This window comes from Rhipicephalus microplus, unplaced genomic scaffold, assembly GCF_043290135.1.
Source record: "Rhipicephalus microplus isolate Deutch F79 unplaced genomic scaffold, USDA_Rmic scaffold_34, whole genome shotgun sequence".
NCBI classification, from domain to species: domain Eukaryota; kingdom Metazoa; phylum Arthropoda; class Arachnida; order Ixodida; family Ixodidae; genus Rhipicephalus; species Rhipicephalus microplus.
This window is the reverse complement of record NW_027464607.1, coordinates 957200-974862: the sequence shown is the minus strand read 5'-3', so window position 1 is coordinate 974862 and position 17663 is coordinate 957200. Positions and strand designations below refer to the sequence as shown.

The window sequence follows — 17663 nt, the reverse complement described above, 5'->3', positions numbered from 1 at the left end:
TCGGACGCGACCCGCGCTGCCGTCGGGAAAGAGAAAGCAGTCAGGCGAGCCGGCATGGGCGCGCCATGTGCGCGCTTTACACCCGGACTCACGCCGCAGCCTTGCAGCTTGCAGTCGTTGCAGTCTCTATGGTGTCAACGGCACACTGCGCACTTGTTGCAAGCTCCTCCCCCGTAGCATCGGCAGGCATCGGTCGTTGTGCTCGCAGTGTTCGTGCATTCGAAGTTAGGCCTGTCGCGCGCTGTGGTGCGCGACAGGCGTAACTCCGAACAGCGGAGCTCACGGATGTGGAGATTGTCGCCGAAGCTACTGCTGAGCAGCCAAATGAAGACTCTGCCGAGGTGGATCCCGCAAGCGCTGATGGTGCCCCGCTCCCGACATCAGCTGAAGTCGTAGCTGCCTTGGCCCTTGTGCGCCGCCACTGCGGCACGATTGAAGGCACCGGCCTATCACTTATGGATCGCCTGGACTATATTGAGGACGCAGTCGTCAAACACGCTATGGCCAACAAAAAGCAGGCTACTTTTTTTCAATATTTTATACCAACACAATAAATACTATGTTTGAATGTTCAAGTGAGTACTGCACGACGCTTGAACGGTTCGTTGGTTGTTTTCAGCAAGCTGTTGACGCATTTTTTTCGTGATTTTTTTTCATATCGAATTCTGTATATATCGAACTATTTCGCGATCGCCGCGCCGTTCGATATATCGAGGTTCGACTGTAGACAGCTTTAGAAAATTGGAAATTATTTTTGAAAATCAGCACTTGCACACTTAATGCCCAATGTTACAGAATTTAGGCAACGAGTTAGAATCCTGGAAACGCACATGGGAATGGTGGAGTAGCAAGGCCACTTGTTCGGTACAGTACAGCGGCGACTATAAGGATCTATGGAGCAAATATATCCTCCTGTACCCTGCATGTTTCTAGAGGCCTCCAATGAAAGGATGCAGTCAGAATAACCTCATTTTGTCAAGTTCTATGGACTCATTTGAAATTCACATTAATAAAAAAATCTTAGCCTGTTGCTTACTGCAAGTTTATATATTTTCGTCTGGTATGTATCTTTTAATAACAAAGCTCAATTTATGTACTTCGAAGAAGTAAGTGCATGCTTTAGCTTTAAAGCTGAATTTTTAAATTTACTTATGCAAATTAATCACATCGGAAAACCACATTGGGCGTAACATGCCTCTTAAAAGCCGTGAATACATTTTGAAAAAAGCCTTGAATGCTTTCCTGAAGTTGACCTGAACCCACACTAAAAAGATACTGGGCTGTCGACTTCAGGACAACAAGATGATGATCTGGAGCCGGACAAACAGGATGGATTAGTACTAGCCGAGATTCCTTCGAGGAGAACCTCAGGTTGTCCTTTCTTACTGGGTAAGACGTTCTCAGGACAACCTCAGGTCGTCGAGTGTTGTCTGCATAGTTTGCGTCCTGACTGCGGTTGTTTGAAACTGCTAACTGCAGCAACCTTCAGAAGGTCTGGACACACACTATGTTTGTCTACAAGATGACCAAATACAAGTGCTTCTCGCTGAACGAAGTGACATTTCTAGAAGTTTAGGGTAAGGGCAGCTTGTTCAAGGTGTTGCCAATAAAGAAGAAATAAGGAGCGGCGGGCACAAGCACAAGCCGCGGGCGCTGGCTTGCTTAGTTGTTCTGTTCACCTTCGATGTAGCCATACATTCAGGCCCGGGTCTCCTTCTTCGTTTCTCACTATTCGTTCTGGTGCCGAAACCCACCTGGTAGTCTGGCCTCGACTCTCGCCCATGGATGAACTATCACCAAGCGCCACTTCGTTCGAAAAGCCATCACGCAACACATCTTATGACCTGATACGCTGCTAGAAGACTCGTTAAGCCCTTTCGGGAAGCTCGAAGATATACTCGACCTCATCTTCGCGAAGAACACCTTACTCACGGACTTGAACATGGACATCCAGGCTGTTCTTCCTTACGAAGAGTTGCTAGTGGACCTGACCATAGCCAGCGAGTTCGAGGATAGAGTCATCCGCACGAAAGCAAGAGCTCGCCACGCAAGCAATGTGCCCTGGTTTCTGATTCAATCTCAGATTTTGAAACCAGAACGAAGTGTGAGAAACGGAGGAGACCCAGGCCCAATCGTCGGGCCACATCGAAAGTGAACGGAACATTCTTTCATTTTTTCATTTCATTTTATTATACTGTCAGCCCTATTTGGGCTATAACAGGGGTGGAAAAAAAACCAATATACATACAGAAAAATAGGTACTCCCTATACAACTTCTATTATACATGACAATGAATGACAAGAAATAGCCAAAGCACTCTGCTCTTGAGGACACAGAATAAGCAAAATATAAACTATACGACTTTATACACGACATCTCTTAGGCCCTTCAAGAAAGAAGGTACACATTCTGATAAGACAGTGGAATTCGGCAGCCTGTTCCACTCACTGATCGCCCGCGGAAAGAAACTGAACTTGAAACAATCGTTGTGTGATCTGGGAGGGGGGATGCACATGTTATGCCGGTGCCTTGACGTTTCCCCAGTTTTTATATACATATACTTCGATTTGTCTATTTTTACTTGTTCTTTAATGATTAAAAAGAGTAATTTAAGTCATTCATACTCTGTCCTTTGTTCTAGTGGTTCAAGGTGGGCCAGCTTGCAAAGCTGAGTTAGGGAGTGGCAGTGCCGGTATTTGTTAAATATGAAACGTGACGCCAATCTTTGTATTCTATCTAGCTTAGTGCGATTACTTGTTGTGTACGGATCCCATACCACCTTTGCGTACTCCATAATTGGCCGTACGAGAGCCTTGTAAGCCAAACATTTGATTTCCGGGCTAGCATGGTGCAGATTTCGCCGAAGTCTCTACAATGCTTTGTTAGCCTTAGCACAAACGGAGTCTACATGCAAATTCCATCGTAGATCGGAAGTTATTAATAAACCCAAATATTTGTGTTGTTCTACTCTGCCAAGCTCATGATCGTTTATAGAGTACGTCGTATTTAGAATGCGTTTTTTCCTAGTTACGGTCATCGTTACTGTTTTTGCGGCGTTTAGATCCATCTGCCAAATGGTGCACCAGTTTTGTATTTTTTGGAGGTTTAGATTTAGTTCTGATTGATCGGTAGGAGACCTGACTGTTTTATACATTACGTAATCGTCTGCAAAAAATTTTATGGGGACCGTAATATCTTTAGGTAAATCGTTGACAAATATCAAAAACAGTAGTGGGCCCAAGACACTGCCTTGGGGAACTCCAGAAATAACATTGGCAAGGGCAGATTTTTCTGTGCTGACTTGAACATACTGCTTGCGATTAGAGAAATAGGAGGAAAACCACTGCGTTAGGTTTGGGTTTTTAAAGATAGTGTTTATTTTTAACAACAGTTTAGCATGGGACACCTTATCAAAAGCTTTTGCAAAATCTAAGAGTATCATGTCAACCTGACCTTGCGAGTTAATTTCAGAGGAGAGATCATGAACAAGTTCAACAAGCTGAGTAATAGTAGATAGGCCTTTTCGAAATCAATGTTGCTGTGAGTATAATAGGTTGTGAACATCTAGATAAGCCAAAAGATGCTTGGAGACAATATGCTCGAGAATCTTTGAACAAGTGCTTGTGAGCGAGATGGGACGGAAATTTTTGCAGTCGTTAGTATTACCACCTTTGTGTATCGGTATGACCTTACCAACCTTCCAAGCAGTGGGAAAGCAACCACTACTTACGGAGGACTGGAAAATAATTGTCAAGTACTTCGAGACCCAAACTGCGTACCTATATAAAAATTCATTTGGTATTCCGTCAGGTCCTGCACTTTTCTTTTTGTTGATTTTATGGAGCAGGTTCAATACCCCTTGTTCACTAATCGTTATTCCTTCTATGGCAGGCGTGTCAGAAGCCTCATTAAGAGTCGGTACTTGTCTGTCATCGTGGGTAAATACTGACGAAAAAAAGGCATTAAAACTTTCACCACGTGATTGTGAGTTTTCTTTATCTGCATCAAGATGGGGTTTTGTGTTTGGATTCACATATCTCCAGAACTTTTCGGGTGCTTCGTGCAAGAACTTTTTTAGTTTAACATTATAAAAATTATCTTTGCAACTTTTAACTAGACGTCTCAATTCCTGGCTCAAAGTGTGAATGGTTTCCTTCCCTTCAGGGCAAGGATTCTTTGAGTGAGCTTTCTGTTTTCGTTTCAGTTGCCTTTTGGCACGGATCACGTCACGCGTTATCCAAGAATTTTTTTTCCTATCTTTTTTTGTCGTGTTGGAATGTAGAATTGAATGCATTCAGTGACCACCTGCGAGAAATAATCCCATAGTCTATTTGTACATGCATGAGAATTTTGCAGGAGAACAAAAGTATCGAAAAAGTTTTCAAGTTTTTCTAAAATAGAGAAGTCATCAGCAGCTGCGAAGTTCAGAACTGTATTTTTGTAGTCCTTGTGCAACCTAGCGGACGCCATATCCAAGGAAAACATAACCATCTGATGATCTAATATGCCCTCAATAACATTACATGTTTTAACGTTCTCCTCCAGGAGTGAAGATACAAATACAAGGTCGAGGATAGAGAATACAACCTTAAAAACACGCGTGTAGCTAGACACAATTTGGCATAGGTTAAAACAAAAGGCAATGTCCAAAAGATGTTCACAATGAGCTACTTTGTTTCCTATAATATCATGCGAATCCCATTTAATGCCTGGTAAGTTGAAATCACCAATCAAAATTATTTTGTCGTGCTGGTGCATATTAGAATCCATAAAACATTTCAAGTCGGTCAGAGCCGTAGCAGGAGAACAGGGGGGTCTGTACATAACTCCAATGTATACAGGGTGATCATTTAATCGAATCTTTACCCATACGGCTTCAATATCACCAGCATCTGGCAAAGTTTGATACTTTATGTCCCTTTAATCATAAGTGCTACCCCGCCTCCTCTCCCGCCTCGGTCCTTCCTTATTAAGACGTAACCTGGCGGTGTGACTTCCACATCATGTACATCACTGTGCAACCATGTCTCGGTGATTGCCAATATGTCAGGATCATGTTCCAAGGTTACACTTTCTATTAAGTGACTTTTGTTCAGTACGCTGCGAGCATTTAAGTTGATGATCTTAAAATCGGCCTGTTTTTGTCTTTCAGGTCATCGGTGGTTGGGTTTAGCAGATGCTTTGCACTTGATCTTCTCCTTGGCATCGTCACTCCAGGTGTACAAAACATTGTTGATGAGAACTTTGTCATAAACCAGTCTAACTTTCGCTCCTTTCTTTCTTTCTACTAGACTTGAGACAACTGAGCGAGCCAGCGCCCGTGACTCTTGTTCATGCCCGCTGCCCCTTCTTCCTCTTTTATTCGTAACGCAAAGCATGTCAAAACAACGACAAGTTGATTATTGTGTTCAGCAAAAGTGCGTCCAAGAATAATGATGTCATCGAGGTAACATAAAGAAATCTCTCATTTGAGACCACGCAGTACCATGTCCATAACCTTTCAAATGTCACAGGGGTGTTGCACAAATGAGACGGCATGACACAGCATTCAAACAAGTCATCTAATGTGACGAAAATGCTTAGGTATCTGCCAACAGCCCGATCGGAGGTTCACAGATAAGAAATAAGATGCTGAATGAAGGCAGTCGATAATGTTGTCTATACGGGAAAGCGGATACACATCCTATTTCATCATCGAATTCAGACACCGGTAGTTGACGCAAAACCTCCAGGGCCAGTCATTTTTCTTCACGAGGATGACCAGCACAGCCCAGGGTCTAGAAGAGTCTAGGATGATGCCCTTAGCCAACATGTCTTCCACCTGTTCGGAAATCACCTTGTACTCCGATGCGAACATGCGGTATGGTTTCTGCTTTATGGGATGCGCGAACCCCTGTGTAGATTCTGTGGCGAGCCCCCGTACTGGGAACGTGTACTTTGGTAGTGTCCTGGGTGAAAATAGACAATGAAGCATGCCTGCTAAGCACGCTGACCAAGACTTGATGCTTCTCAGAGGGTAGTGCCTTGTTAACCATGTTGAGTATTGGCGAACAGTCTTCAGAGACCCCAAGGCTAGTTTCATGTGCATGGGCTTCGTGCGAAGCATGATTGCTTAACGCGTCTATGTTGAGGCTTGTATCTGCTTCAAACGACGCAAGTCGCATACCGCCTGGAAGCACAACAGACTGGTTAGATAAATTTGACATCCACAAAGCACTTGTGCCTCTGGCAATGGAGACAATACAACGAATCATGAGCACACCCTTCTTTGCGACGATTGAAGGCATCGGCTCAACAATAGCATTGAATACATTGTTGTCCACACTAGCAACAATAACTTGAACGCAAGATAAAAAATGTGGCGGTACGACGGAGTCTTCACAGACGGCAAGGGTGTGCGAACAAGTAGCAGGTTGGTCAGCAGCAAAAGGAGAGACAGAAAGCTCGCCTATACCGCAATCAAAAATGGCACCGCAATGTTGCAGAAAATCTGGACACAAAATTAGATTATGCGACGATTTAGCCAGCACTGTGAATTCAGCTTAATAGACATTATCAGAGAAATAGACATTCGTCATACATACACCAAGCTGTCTTCACTCAGAGCACAAAATGTACTCGCATTATCCCACTTGAACTTCACCTTACAGCCTAATTGGGCTTTCAAATCTATGCTGATAACGAAGACTCCTGCTCCAGTGTCCAAAGCTGTCAGAGCCTGAGGGCCAGAATGTCTCACCAACATGTTGATTGCATCCGTAGAAAGTGCGTGGTCGGCCAAAGGACGGTGCTGCCGTGCCACAGCGATCAGGCAGAATCGAGCGAAATGACAGTCAAGGTTCGTAGCGGTCCTTGAAACCCTTGAAAACTCTTGAATTTTAAAATGGCATTTTCAAGGCCTTGAAAACCCTTCAATTTGTTTGAGGTTTTTAAAAGTCCTTGAATTTCGTCTATGGAGGTTCCTTAAGCCATAATTTAGTAGGTGTTTTTGCTTGCCTGGCAACTATGCGCTCTCAAGCCAACAAACCATCCAATCGAATCCGTTTCTCTAGCCATCGTGCAGTGTTGTAGTACGCCCCGCCGCGGTGGTCTAGTGGCTAAGGTATTCGGCTGCTGACCCGAAGGTCGCGGGTTCAAATCCCGGCTGTGGCGGCTGCATTTCCGATGGAGGCGGAAATGTTGTAGGCACGTGTACTCAGATTTGGGTGCACGTTAAAGAACCCCAGGTGGTCGAAATTTCCGGAGCCCTCCACTACGGCGTCTCTCATAATCATATGGTGGTTTTGGGACGTTAAACCCCACATATCAGTCAGTGTTGTAGTACAATGTACTCTTCTAGTACACTGTAGTTGTGGTAGTGCTTACGTGGTTACAGCAGCAACAGAGCTAAGCCTGGCTTTTTTGTGAAGAATGGAAGTATGCGCAGATATCTGCAGTCGTGTCGCTTATGGTGAAACTGTGCCAGGCAAGTGCAAATTCTAGCCGTCTTGGTCTGCTGCTTATAGGGAGTGGATTGCACCGGATATGTTAAACTCTCATCAGGCACACTTTTTCCATGTAAGAAGAGTTTTTATGTGTCATCAATGGGGGAGTCTGCTCTTAAAGGTCACATTTATTTTATTTATTTATTTAGAAAATACTGCAGGCTAAGAATAGCCCAGGCAGGAGTGGGGGTGGTACAGTATGAGAATATGACCAAAAAAAAGCAACAATACAGAAGGCACAAACTAAAGGTAAATATACAACACATTATGGTACAAGATCTAAGTTACTTCAAAAAAATTTTCAATACACCTTAACATGTTTCCAGATTCAAAAATGTGATGTGGTAGTTCGTTCCATTCTGTTATAGTGCGAGGAAAGAAAGAGTATTTGAAATTGTTAGTTCGAGCAAAGATAGGAGTGAAGTTTTGTGAATGATATCGTCTAGTTGGACGCGAAGATAACAGAAAAAGAATATTTGAGAGCTCAAGTACACTTTTTTTGCTGGATAGATAGAAAAGAAGCTTTAGCCTTGCAGTTTTCTTGCGACATTCTAGAGTTTGAATTTTGTTATCATGCATTAGTTCAGTTGGGGAATCAGATCAGCGAAATTGGTTGAAAATAAAGTGAACGGCTAACCTTTGGATTTTCTCTAGATTGGTAATATCTGTTTTAGTATGCGGATTTTAGTATCTGTTTTAGTATTGTAAGCTAGAAGTTTAGTACTGGAGGGAGAACTACTAAGTCTATGTCATAGCATGCCTAATTTTCTACATGCAGATGAACAAATCTTTTCAATGTCAGAAGACCAAGTTAGTTTGTTAGTGATTGTTACGCCAAGATATTTGTAACTTTCTGTTAGTAAAATTACTAACAGAATTTACTACATAGAGAGTAGAAAGCACATTGAGAACACAAAGGCGACTACTGTTTATGGCAACTTCAGTGCGTTCATGGTGCCAACCATACAAATAAAATGAAGTACAAATTTTTATGCTGTAAAAAGGAATGTCATTCTCTGTGGTGTCAAGTGTTATTTTAGGCCCTTGAAAAGTATTTGTTAGGTCCTTAAAAGTCCTTGAAGACACATGAATTTCGTTTCACTTAGGTGCTATGAACCCTGACAGTAGATGCCGCAGTGAAAGCATATTGGGTATTCACGAGGCGCGCTGATGTCAGCAGAAGGATAAATGGCCCAGCTGTTCACCTCCTGAGAAATAGCAGGTGGTTTGCGTGCGTAGTAATCATACAATGGGTAGTACGGACGCATAGTGTGGCTTGGCCCTCAAAGACGAAGTATATAGTTGTAGGCATCAAAGGAGGCGGCGTTGATACTCATCACACCGAAGTCGCAGGGAGGAAAGGGTTCTCCCACATTAGGTGCTGGCTAAGAAGCCACCTCGCGCCAGCTGAGCTCTTCGTGCACTACTTGCCGAATCACTGACGCGAGGCTGGATGCACGTTGACACTGGCGACATTAGGCAGGCCGCTGAACTTTGGTGTATTTTTTGCGCTTTCAGTGCCTCAAACGTACGGCAGTGCTTGATGACGTCACTCACCGACTCCAAACTGTCTTTTGTGTTGAGCAACAGGTAATTGTCTTCCATAATGCCTTTTAGAAGATGAACAACCTTGTCTTTTCCTGTTATCTGGAAATCTAGTGCCTTGAACAACTTGAGCACCGCCTCGATATACTTCGAGCAGCTTTTTCATGAACTTGTGCTCTTTGTATAAGAGTTTGCTCTTATGCAACGAGCACAAACTGACTCGCCCGTTGGTAGGAGCTCAGCCATGCGTCGACACCTTCCCCAGCTTGTCCGTCGAAGGTTGGGGGCTCGATATAGGGGTGCCACAAAATGCGGGAAGCAGGTGGCTGGTTGTCATTGTTGCCGTGAGACGCCATTGCAGGTGGCAGACCCGCAAGTCGTCGACTTCAGCAAAGCTTGTTGACTTCGGCAAAGCTCGACGTATTGCGCCTCAGCCATCGATGAGTCGTGGTTCGTCAGGAGTGCCATTATCTTACCCAGCACCTCTCACCAAAACTGTTACGATGGGGCGTGTTCATTCAAGAACAAATGGCGAAGGGTAGCCACGCCGACACCGAACTGCTTCCAAGACAGACCACTACATTCTCCTCTTCCTTCGTTCACACGTTGCTGCCTCAGCGTAACAATATGAAGGTGGTTAACCATCGTTTCACAAATAGGCCATTTTCATGCAATCCCAGAACTCCCGCGGATGTGGGAAGTATTATGGGAGAAGTGTGTATATCCAACCGGTCAAGCGTGTCGGCTGTTTTACGCCGCCCACTGCTGCGCTGTGAGAGTACAAAATGAAAAAGAAAAATGAAAGGCACCCCAAATGTTGACTATTATTACATCCAAAATGCTACACATGTCTGAACACACCAGCATGTATATCTACTCATGACATAAAAAAAGAATGATGCAGTCAGTGTAAGTATAACCGAGCAGATGTATACGAGATGTAGGTGTTAAGAAGCCTGTGAATTAATGATCACATACTGATACATGTGGTTAAAACATGCTATCATGAGCCATGGAAGCTGGAACACTGAACACATAATTATTCAACAATTACTTGTGCATAAGTAGGTTAATTGATGACTTGTCCGTGATCAACTGTAACCAAACTGCAGAGAGATTTTCCAGTGTTCAGGTACAGAGATTATTATTTTTTGCTTTTATAATTTGCAGTTTCTTGGTACCTGCTTTAATGTCTCACTGAGGGTTCAGCGAAACCAGTTAAACTAGTTAAAATATTGTTAAACGAGGAAATGTGACGTCATACTATGCACAGCATTCGAGAAAAACATGTGCACATAAGATGAACAGTAGTTTCCAGCTGCAAAGTGATCGCCTGTATATCGTTGCATCGGTTTGCAAAAATCAATTAGCATGGCAAAGAAAGATAAATATGGACGTTCTTCCGCTGTGAACAAGAAGAAGCTAGAAATATTTCAGTTGATTGACATCTATAAAGAGTCGCATGGCCCAAAAAATGCAGGGAAGCAACGTGGGGTGAGGGCAGTGTTTGCCACCATCGTTGCATTTGTTCTGTAGTGCACAAAAGATCGCAAGCCGGCAGTGAGGTCCGTCGTGGTGAAACAGTGGCTACGATGCTTTGCTGCTCACCCAAAGGTCAAGGGTTCAATCTTGGCCATGGTAGTCGCATTTCGATGGAGACCAAATGATTGAGGCTCATGTATACTGTACAACGTCAGTGCACATTAAAGAACAACTGATGATCAAAATTTCCAGAGCCTTGAACTACAGTCTCTCTCCTAATCATGTGTTGGTTTCAATATGTAAAATGGCAGATATTATTATTAGTCTGTAGTAACCAAAGAAAAATTCGGTAATGTCAGTTGTTTTGTGAGCTGTTGTGTACTAACAGTTAAATGCGAACTTCTCTCTCTCCTTTTTTTTTTTTTTTTTTTTGTCCACATGTACATTGGCTAGACTCATCTGTAAACACGCACGCCAGCGAGCATCGAAATTCATTTATTGGAGCCGTCGCATGTCAGCCATGCAAATATGATCCAGTCTTCGAAACCACCGTAGTTTGACAGACAAAGAAAGACATTTCGGAGGCAAACCATGCCACAAATAACGCCATGCTTTGTGTAAGTTTATCTTCGCGGTTGCTACAAAACAAGTAATTCGACTGCATGAATCGACTGTAAACACGCTCGCGTTACCCTCATCTTTGTAGATTTTTTTTTATGTGTGTAAGAAACTTTCAGTTGTGAGTGAGCACTGGATAATGTGTGTATTCTCTTCCTTGTCCTGCTTTACTTTTCTTCTATTTTTGCTCTAAGTGCTATTCCAACTTGTAGCTATAGTGCCAGTGAAGGTTAGTAAACACTTATTCTTCATTGCATATATGGTGCGAGTGACGCGCACGCTGTCTAGTGAATGTATTTAATTTTAATAAATGCCGACGATGCTTTTTATAGCACTCTTCAAAAATCACAACCTCACGTTGTACTCGTCGACAGTGTCATTAATAAAAATTAGTTCCAAATGCATCCGTGAATCTAAGATCGCTCATGTGCTTCATGGGCAACTGAGATGTATCTTTTTTTAAATTCATTATTAGCCGTACAGCACTCGGGAAAAGGATAAAAAAAATAGACACTTCTGAGCCGCTCAAGAGATCCTATATATGCATGCACAGCGCGACCGAGGTAAATGGTCGAGAAACCCTCGCACTTAAACACCGAAGATCATGACTGAATTACACACTAATATGTTTTAGCTTGCCAAATTCACGTTGTCTAAGAAGTATTGGAACAGCCCAAGCAGAAACGTAAAGTGTGATCGAGGCTCGCACACTCGTCGCAGCAGCTGTTCCGGGGTACCAACTTTTTTTTACCATAAGCGCTTGTGCGCTCATTGGAGGCGCACCAGTGTGCTTGAAAATGGTCTATTTCTGTGAAAGAAAAACCTTGAACATAATGTGAAGAGGGCTGTCGACAACACTATCCCTTCACGGTGTTGCTGGGGGACGTGTATGTACAGTTCAGAGGCATTTCAGACACTGCTAGTAAGATAAGCGTGTGCTTTTGAATCAACACTGCAGCTACAATTACTACGAAGATTGAGCTTTCTATTGCTTTGTAAAAAAATTGGGTCAAGAAAAATTGGTTGTAACTCCCGTTAAAACTAGAAGTGTTTTATTAGGCTCTAAGTGGTCAGTACTGCAAGGTGCTTCATGAATTACTTGCATTGATAAGGAAACACAAGGCAATAAAAAAAAAACAGTGACTGCTCAACAACAGTGGAATCTTTAAAAAACGCCAGGCCTGCATGGAATGCGCAGCACTGTCACAGCGAAAGCTCAAAGAACGACCTTTCAGAGAATTCTCTTAACACTCTTTGAGTAACTGTCACAAGCACTCTTTCTAGGTGCCCACTACGCCATAAATAATCATAATTTTTGTGTAGTATGCTGGCATTCACCGTCATCATTCTTCGGAAAAGTGTGGTATCCGCTACACACTTTCTAGAAATATTGTGCAATATTTTTATGCAGTGGCTGACAACAATAAAGAAGTATGCCTGGAGTGGGCATGCGCCACAGTTAATAGGTGAACAAGAATGAGCTAGTGTAATGAGTTTGATCATTGAATGACCAACTCTTTACGCAATTCACATTGCGTGGCACCTGGTTGTTCCTTTGATGTTCTACAATGCTTTAGTGCTCATATTAGCACGCTTCCTTTTCCGACATCAAGCCAGCCTAAGGGCAGTTTCGAAATCAGTTTCAAGCGCCAGCGTGGCTCCGTAGTAGAATACTGGGCTGGCAAGCAGTGAACCCGGGTTCGAATCCCATTGTGTTCTTGGTGTTTTTATTAACAGATTTTTTTTTAATTTCTTGCGATGTCAGTTAAGCACACCGGCAACGCAGCAAACAACTATGCTGCCGCATGCAACTTGTGTTCTGATCTCATAACGACTTTTACTGTAAAAACTATTATACTGAGTGCCAACTCTATACAAAGAAACAAAACCCATGAAAACCCACTTCTCTAGACAACCTAGACCATACAAGAAGAATATGTATTCATGCTCGAGGGCAAATTTATGTCATAAAAAAGAAAAGCAAAAACACAAAAGTAATCCTTTCAGAGAGAGTCTTTTGCCCATGCAGTTAGACTTGAACAGGAGCTAGACCGGATTGCAGATCAGAGAGGTCCGAGTCTGAAGCAGCCTGGTATCCTACCAAAGCAAGAAGAGGCACACCTGTTTTGGCTCAGGAGTGTCTAAGTTGGGACCAACCTGTGTAGCCACAGGAACAGGCCAAGATTGTTGGTACGCACGAGTGACGCAGAGACAAAGCATGATGCTGAGAGTCTCGATACAACTTATTCGTTCAACCAGGTTAAACTCGGAGACTAGTTCCCCATTCCTCTCCCTCACCATGTCTTTGTCGGTGGTGTATAGGGAAAGAAAGAAATGTTGGTCTGCGACACGCAGCGTCACCCACTGCATGGTGGCACACTTCCAAGTTCCCCACAGTACTTCCCCTCTAGTGAGAACAAGAACAAAATGAAAGGCCAGAGCGGTCACTGGCTACAAATTGAGGCGACCTGGCACACCTGTCCATCTTCCACTGTGTGTGTAGTAAAATTCAGTTTCTTGGAGAATTCCCAAGTCCCTCGCTCTCATTCGAGTGGCGTGTGGCTCTCATTCGAGTGGCGTGTGGCTCTCATTCGAGTGGCGTGTGGCACTGTTCTGAAGGTTTCAGGTAGATAGGTGGACCGGTTGGTTTATATGTGCGCCAGCTAAAATTGGTCCAGTAACACATTCTTGATGATAATCATCTTTTCCCCATGGTGAATACGTTTCAAGAGTCCATTGTATGGTGCTTGTAATGGTAACATGTCGTTCTGATTTGCAATGTACTGATGAGCTTCGTCAAACTGGTGAATAATGCTGACTCGAATTGGCCTCCCCTGTCAGTTGTGATGAATGATGACATGCCAAAACGACAGAGCCAGTGGCTAATGAAAGCATAAGCAACAGTTCCGGCTGTGATGTCAAAATGGCAATAGCCTTTGCCCAATGAGTGAAAAGATTCACACAAGTACATTTGGCACTGACAGGGTCGCAACGGCCCGATGATGTCGACGTGTACATGGTCAAATCGAGCATCTGGTCCAGGAAACATCTCCAACAGTGTCATGCTGTGACGCTGTACCTTAGATCGCTGTCAAGGGAGACACTCATGGGTCCATTGTTGGCAATCACAGTTTATGCTGGGCCATACGAAACGGGCTGTGAAGAGCTTTTGCATAGCCTGGATTCCAGGTTGTGTCATCTCATGTAACGATGCCAATATCTTCCGACAGAGTAGTCAATGACCGCAAGGCATAGGTGAGAGTTTTGTGCACACCGGCGACTAGCAGCGGTTGCGCGACCATTTGTGACTGGTCGCAAACAGTCGCGAACGATTGCAAACTGTCGCAAAGCGACTGCTTTGGCTAGTCGCTTCCTGACCAATTTTTTAGTCGCGCGACTGCAGTCGCAAAGCTGCTGGAACCGATCAGTGATGCTCAATCTGTTTTTTTTTTTATTGCGCTGGCTTCCTGTCGCCAGATACAAACGAGTGTGTTCCTCTGGGTCTGTCGCACCATGGCCACCCCGGAATACTTAATTGGCTTGGAGATGGCGGGGCGCAGCAGCTCGAGAAAAGTATCGAGTTTACGTGGCAGCCCCGCCACGGTGGTCTAGTGGTTAAGGTACTCGGCTGCTGACCCGCAGGTCGCGGGATCAAATCCCGGCTGTGGCGGCTGCATTTCTGATGGAGGCGGAAATGTTGTAGGCCCGTGTACTCAGATTTGGGTGCACGTTAAAGAACCCCAGGTGGTCAAAATTTCCGGAGCCCTCCACTACGGCGTCTCTCATAATCATATGTTGGTTTTGGGACGTTAAACCCCACAAATCAATCAATCAATCATAGAGTTTACGTGGCAGCATTCCCAAGAAGCTAAACACCGTCAAAGTAAAGAGAAAATAAATTGTGCACTATCTTTTCCCCTTATTCAGAAGCGTTTTTTTGTCTTGAACTTGACTTGTCACCGCCTTCAATGCAGCGCGTTGGAACGCGTTTGTGCTTCATGCGTTGGCAACGACTTAAGACACCATGTTCGAGACGCGTTTGTGCTGCATTGTAGGCTGTGGCAAGTCAAGTTAAACTCAAGAATCGTTTCTGAATACGTACGACTCTCGCAAATACTCCTCGTCATCTCAGCGCAGCTCGGGAGGTAGGCGGCTTGCATGGCTGGCCAACTCCCGCGATCGAAAGGACGGTCACACCCACTACCGGCTTTTTTCCTTTGGAGGCATCTGTGATGCAAGTGCTGACACCATGGCACAGCGCACCAGCACCATGACAATGTCTTGTTCTTCGCTTGAATTGAACTTGACGCTGTTGGGAACGCTGAGCGAGAACGGACGAAAACAATAAATGCGGTGCGCTCGGTTTGCTCCGCTCGCTCAGCTGGCGGCGATCAGCTGATCCAGAGTTCTCACTGATAACGAGATCCGGACGGGACTTTCCGGTTTTGTGACTTCCGGTCACTCGCATGCAGCCTCTGTCGATGTGAACATCAGTGGCTTTTCGGTCGCCAGTCACGAGTGGTCGCGCGACCGCTGCTAGTCGCCGGTGTGCAGCCTTTAGGACAAAGAACTTGGTAGCTTCCAAGTATGGGCCACGGAGGCAGCCTATAGTTCGCGCCAGAAGGTGCTGTACTGCTATTCGGTGGGCGTCAGTTTCTGCGCAAAGAACGCGATTGGTCACCATACTCCTTCGATGCATTGTTGAAGTGCGGCACCCACAGCTGTGCCTGATGCATTGACCATAAGGCACTGCAGACCTTCCTGTTATGGGTAAGTGAGAAATGCAGTGTCACCAAGAAGTCTCTTGATTGCCTGGAAGGCCGCTTGGGCACGCTCCATCCAATGAAGTTCCTTAGCAGCACACTTGTGTCGACAGCAGGAGGTGAAGAGGCTGCAAAATAGCTCGACACTAGGTTGTAAAACAGCGGTAGTAGTCCACAAGACCAAGGAACTCGTGGAGCTGACGTTTAGTGTTGGGTCGTGTGAACTGCTTGACTGCTTTGACCTTGTCTGGATAAGGTTTAATTCTGCAGCTCGAGATAACGTGGCCAAGAAACCTGAAATCGTACAGCCCAAACTCAGGCTTGTTTATGTTCGCCAGTATTCCATGCTCTGCCTGGCACTGAAACAGAGATCGTAGATGCACCCCATGCTCATCTGGTGAGCTGCTTGCAATGAGTTTTGTGGTGTGCATGACAGAAGTCAAGGCCGCGCAAAACACTTTTAATAAGGCGTTGGAATGTCTTATAGAGTTTCGCAAGCCAAACGGCATGCGGAGGAAGTCGTACAGGCCGAATGACGTTGTTATCATTGTCTTCGGGTGTCTTCTGGGGCCATGGAAATTTGATGGTAGACATGTACGAGGTTGATCTTAGAGAAAAGTGTCGTACCATGCAGGTTGACCTTGACATCGTGAATGTGTGATAATGGGTAACAATCAGGCTTGGTTGCTTGGTTGAAGGCTCAATAATTGCCGTAGGCCCGCCAGTGTCTTGATGTCAATTTTGGCATCATGTGTAGCGGTATGCCCAAGGGCTTGCGGATGGGCCAATTATGCCGAGCTCGAGCATGTGGTGGAACTTCTGTCCTCCTACTTTCAGCTTCTGGCGGAACAAGTGGCGTGGGCGTGTGGAAACCGGGGGTCTTGTGGTGGAAATGTGGTGAAATACAATGCGCTTGGCGCCACCGCCAGTCTGTGGCGTTCGCGTGCACTCGAGGAACTCGCATAGGATAGTCGTAAAACATATAACGGGTGGTGACCGATGGTACCACGTGTGTATGACTGAGAGGCGGAGGCTTAAGTGACTTTCAGTGCACTTCTGCTTGTGAGTGGGGACTGTATATGGTGGTTTCATACATCAACAAACAGTCCAAAGTGACGGAAGAAGTACACTCCGAGGACAGCAAATTTTACGTCGGCTACCACAAATATCCAGCCGAATGTCCTCTTGAAGCCCACATCTAGCAAGAAAGAGCAGCGCCCGTACGTCGGTATCGTCGTGTTATTTACAGCTTGCTATGGCGACAAGCTTGGGTCTGTGCGATAGACTGGCGACACCGACCGCACGCTCAATTCTGCCTTAGGGTAGACTGGAAAGTGGGTGCCTTTCTTGCGACCAGACAAGAAGAAGACAGATGGGCGACATTCCCCTGATCCGGTGGCACCTGTCGCCCTCAGTGCTCGCTTGGTGCATTTACGATTTCTCGAACGGCAGCACACAGTTCCGTGCAGTGTCACCGAACTTACGGTGGTACCAGCACAGCTGTCGCCGTTGTTCTGCAGCATGCCGCTGTGTTCTTTGGCTTGCACTTGACTGTAGTGCCGCAATGTTTTCGGGAAGGTGAGGAATTGCTGCCTGAATCTCCACCAAGGTGCGAGACAGGAAGGCGTCGGCAAGCAAGGTGGCCACTGCTGACTGGGTGATGGTCATGAGTTTGTCAGCCAGTTTGGCGATCTTGTGAACTTTCATCTATCCAGAGGCCGTGATGCCTATCTGTACGATCGTGCAGAATTTTCAAAGGAAAAGCTTCCG

General features: G+C 45.0%; 1 protein-coding gene and 1 long non-coding RNA gene across 13 annotated transcripts in view; both read right to left on the bottom strand.

Moving 5' to 3' along the window:
• LOC119162985 (tRNA (34-2'-O)-methyltransferase regulator WDR6) overlaps positions 1-17663 on the bottom strand; it is a 996048-nt gene that overhangs the window by 300150 nt on the left and 678235 nt on the right. The window lies entirely within an intron of this gene.
• On the bottom strand, positions 5327-6732 carry LOC142786836 (uncharacterized). The gene is made up of 2 exons (XR_012889177.1): positions 6586-6732; positions 5327-6170 (listed from the first exon to the last, which is right to left on the bottom strand). It is a non-coding gene; the product is annotated as an uncharacterized LOC142786836 (long non-coding RNA).